The 4,870-nt window shown below is 46.0% G+C and overlaps 1 pseudogene; it reads right to left on the reverse strand.

Annotated features, from left to right (window-relative positions):
* Positions 1–1,010: 1,010 nt before the first annotated feature.
* On the reverse strand, positions 1,011–4,299 carry LOC148826691 (BOLA class I histocompatibility antigen, alpha chain BL3-7-like; annotated as a pseudogene).
* Between the last annotated feature and the right edge of the window lie 571 nt (positions 4,300–4,870).

A 4,870-nucleotide genomic window follows, 5' to 3' on the forward strand; every position in this document is an offset into this window, starting at 1 on the left:
GTCAATATGGCCCAGAAGATCATCGGCTGCGGTCTCACCGAGATTAAACAGCTCTATGAGGACCGCTGCCGTGGTAGAATTCTGGCCATCACAGAGGACAGTCACCACCCCGGGCATGAGCTCTTCACCCCACTGCCCTCAGGCAAGAGATATAAGAGCATACGGACACTTATCACTAGATTCTTCAATAGCTTCTATCCACAAGCAGTGAGACTGGCGAACACATTTAGCCATCCCCCTCGGACCATCACCTCATTGTAATTTATTTATTGTACGTCTCCAGTCATAGTTTACATGTCTGTATTGTTTACATTCAAACTGTCTGCATGTTTACTTGCACATTGTCTATTGTTTGTTTGTACATTGTCTTGATGCACTGTTTGCACTTTGTCTTGTTTTTTACACTTGTTTTACAATCGAGAGACTTTCTGTGAGTAAGAATTCCATTGTACCAGTACCGGTTACATATGGCAATAAAGTTCAAGTTCAAGTTCAAGAGTGAAATGGCTGCTAGTTTTGGCTGCGTTACAGAGTTACTGGTCTTTGTGAAGACAAAGGACCCATCTTGACACTTTCTTCTGATCAGCTGTATTGATCAGCTCATTGGGTCGAACCCTGGGCTTCCCCAGAACTCTGGTCTTTTCAATAATGACAACGCACCAAGCCAGTGATGCAGAGAATCAGAGCTTTTATTGACTTTCTTAAATATAATACTGAGACTTAGAGTCTAATTAGCTTAAACTAAGACTCTAATTAGGTTACAAGTTGAAAACAGACCCTATAATACTGCAGTAGTTCAGGTGGGTCAGCATCAGCATGTGTAGGCTGCAAAGGAACAAGTAATAGGTCTATTCCATGCTGAAAAGAGAAGAAAGAAAACACATCGTTTGGGCCGTGGAGCCTTCTTCACATGTCAGAAGGCTCCACGGCCCAAACGATGTGTTTTCTTTCTTCTCTTTTCAGCATGGAATAAACCTATTACTTGTTCCTATAATACTTTAATCAAGGCTTCATGGTTTAAAAACCTGTAGAGTTGAGCGGTGGCCCAATGAGAATCAAGTCCTATAGCACCTCAGTTCCAATAGTACCTGGGCTGTAACAGGAGGTCTTCTTTCAAGCACTTTGAAATACAGTACATGCATACAATCCAGTACATCAATAGGATATAGCCATCTATAGAATACACCCATGTATAGCAGAATACAGATTAGCTTAAGATATAAAAGAGTATTAAGTTTAAAAGAGTATAAAAGAGGTTAGCTAACCACGGTGTCACAGATACAATCCTGCAGGATTTTTCCTGCAGTCTCATCTACTGGTCATAGACCTTACCAGGTGGGTAAAAATGCCTAATTATTACTGATAATTATCCTATTATCAGTAATAAGGAATTTAGGTGATCAGATTCATAGCTCTTTACCCCCTAAAGCCTTTGCTTTTAAGGGGCTCATAACAAGACCCGGGCTCGAACCAGCGACACATGGATCATGGGGCTCAGGGCCGGTGGTGTTGAATTGGCATCCCCTGCAGTGCCTCCCGGTGACCAAACAGTGTCAGTACACCTTGTACAACACGCAGACCTTCATTCTCCAGTGGGTTTCCTGCCGCTGTCCTGCCTGTGCTCTATGTCCTGTTCCATAGGGAAATACAGTCCGGTCAGATGCATTTTACTTATGAAAAATATCTAATATTTAAAAAATATCCTTTAAAAAATAATGTAGGCCTTGTGACATCTCTGCCCATACAATGTAGAGTTTTTCGCCCGGTCTGTACAGCTTCTTCAGGGACCAGAGCTGTTGGAAAAAGTGTCGCTCTGTTCTTTTCCTGCAAGACACAACAGGAGAGGTCAGAAGGTCACACAGAAGCCCAGAGAGAACTAGCTGGGCAGCTTGTTCCACACTTCCACCACCCTTTGTGTAGAGAAGAGCCTTCTATCCTGATTAGAGGACCTCCTCCAGTTGTGTCTTGACAGAAGCCAGGCTATGGTCTTGCACCACATGGCTGGGCAGCTTGTTCCCCATTCCCACAACTTATTGTGTTTATCTTACAGCAACAAGCTGACAGCTGTGTTGCCGGGCAATTGCACATCAGTTACATTATATGTCATAACATTCCTACAGTCAGAGAGGCCTCCCACTGTCAGGACTCATCACAGTCATCCTGGGCTGCAGTGTATCTGACCTCAGTGCTCATACAGCTGGGACTCCGGGCTCCTAGGATGTCAAATCACAGATCAGTGTTAGTGAGACAGCAGTGAATTGCTCTAATCTGAGCTGTGCTGTAGCTAATGGACTGTCAGATGAAACCCCACCTGCGTATAATAATAAGCAACTCAGATACATTGCAACAACTTAATTGCAGATCCAACAGAAATTCCAAAAAAATATTTTTTTTTCATTTTCTCCTGTCTCACCCTGTCTCCTATCTCTTATGTCTGCTGTCCATATTGATCTTCTCACCTCTCTCTCTCTCCTTGTCGTTTCTTCCTCCAGAGGACAAAGGCAGAAACGGGCAGCAGCAGAGCCACAGTCAGAACCCCGATCACCACCCCAGCGATGAGCCCAGTGTTCACGTCGGGCTCTGGATCTGTCAACACTGTAGAGGGACGAATGAGCTCTTGATGAGAATACAGTATGTGTCTGTTTCGTTGTGTGTGATTTAGTATCCAGTGTTTTCTGTGCTCATTCTAGAATGAGGCTGAATTGGTATATACACCCGGGTTGTCACAATGTCAAACAAGAACCTGCAGAGCTGAGCCCAACAGCTGAATGTCTGTTCTGTCTTTAGGGACAGAGATCCAACTGCGGAGAATCTCTCTCACACATCGTCTTCTATTTCTGTGAGAAGTGTCGTGCATTTTTTACTGCACATCGACACCGAAACAGATTGATTCCTGGCTGATTCTCAGCTCCAGTAGTTCACTCTCCTGTGTTACTTGTTCACATAGCTCTGTGCTGAAGGTTTGATCACAGTCCGCACACCAGTGCGTCTCTCAGGACATCCTGCTGGTCAGGCCTGGCAGTGCAGGTCTTGAGAGTTTGTGCCAGAGTCCCAGTCATCCAGCAGACAGACAGTGCAGGAGTGCACTGATCACCAGACCGGGATAGATCTCTCTCTCACTCACCCCAGTTCACCTCCAGCTTGTTGTCCAGACCGCTGTGCTGGACCCTGCAGGGATAGTTGCGTCTCTCGCTCTGCTCCTCCTCACTGACTCTCAGGCTCTTCCTCAGCTGGTAGGTCCCGTCTCCGTTGGGCAACACCTCCCCCCCTTTCAGCTCCTACTCTGGGATGGGATGCCCGTCTCTCAGCACGGTCACCTCCACGGCCCGGGGGTAGAAGCCAGTGGCCAGGCAGACCACTTCTGTCCCGCCAGAGACCCCAGATTTCTTCTGAAAGACCCTGACCTTGGGCTTCACTGCAACATGTGGGAATAAAGAGTAACAGTATTTTACGTAGAAAGTCGATCTTTTATGTCATCAGGCAGTGACTACCACAATGTCTTGCTTGCAGGTTTCTTTAACTGTCCTTTCTGCTGTACAGAAAAAAAAAACTTGCATTATTTTAATGCATGAACTGTAACTAGTTTTGTCATCATATGACTCCTACCTTGGCTTCCCTGTATCAGTTACCAATTATATTTCACATTGCCTTTAAGCCCTGATGCTGAGTTGTAAAGAAAAGAGAGAAAAATACAGGACACTGATTACAGCAAACGCACTGGCAGCTGTTACTGGTCTTTTACACATCCCTAATGTCCTGATACCACTGACCTCTATGTGTGGCCACAGCCATGCAAATAAAGGGGTGCCCACTATCTGGGTCATTCTGCTGTCTGTTTCTCACTGACCCAAACCACAGTAGCAATAATTATGATATTAACTATTCCCCATCCAAGCACAGAAATGTGTAAACATTGCCAACCATTCAATTAGAATTCCAAGCATTCTGGGAATAAAGCACAGTGCCCACCAGAATAACACATTCCAGCAAAGAAACCGGAAAAAAAATGTAGCAACATCATCACTCCATTAGGGAATTAATGGACAGTACACCAACATTGGGAGAGTGCTACAGTGTGGAAACAGCTCGGATGTTTCTGGCCACTTGTAGAGGAAATACACATAGACTAAAGAGCTGACCTCTCCTCATCAGCCTGTTCCTCTCCTGCAGCAGGTAGCTCTTCAGGATCTGGCCACACAGTGGCTGGTAGAAATTCTCTGTCAAGAACTTAGTGGCCTGCAGCCGCGCCATATCAATGACTACTTGTGGGATGAGCAGAGTCCAGCTGTGGCTCTTCATGTTGTAGACCACCACATCCTGGTCATCGTAAGTGTCCCAGCTCTCGTTTCAGGCCGTACCGTCATCGCCCAACTCACAGCCAGCCACTGCCTGGTAGGTCCGTTGACCTGCAATGCACAGATCAGGCACCTCTGCAAATATCCCTTTCCAAACTGTGGCTTGTGAGCCTGTGGCATCTGAGGGAAAGTCAGTGTGATAATATAACCAGGCTACCAGGATGGGGACGAAACTGGACTAGACCGAAAAATCCTATGCAGTCCCTGGGAGAACATGCAAACTCCACATAGAATGCATTCCCGCCTAGTGTGAGACAGTACTGTTAACATCCATATATAGTAATTTGTTACAGGAGCCTTGAGGATACCTCTGTGGAGCCAAGCGCTCTTTCAGCAGGGAGGAGGAATGGAGACTTTTGGAATGTGTGTGTCATCAACTCACCTCCCGTGTGGTTCAGGTGAGACATCAGGAGCTGCAGCTTTTTTTTCATGCTGAGATAAAAATCATGGCCTGCTTGAACCTTGTTCGTGGCTTCCTCGACCTCAGAGCCTGGGTGCCAGTGTCGTCGAGAGAT

The sequence above is a fragment of the Atractosteus spatula genome, chromosome 10 (assembly GCF_055471065.1).
Source record: "Atractosteus spatula isolate fAtrSpa1 chromosome 10, fAtrSpa1.hap1, whole genome shotgun sequence".
In the NCBI taxonomy this organism is placed as follows: domain Eukaryota; kingdom Metazoa; phylum Chordata; class Actinopteri; order Semionotiformes; family Lepisosteidae; genus Atractosteus; species Atractosteus spatula.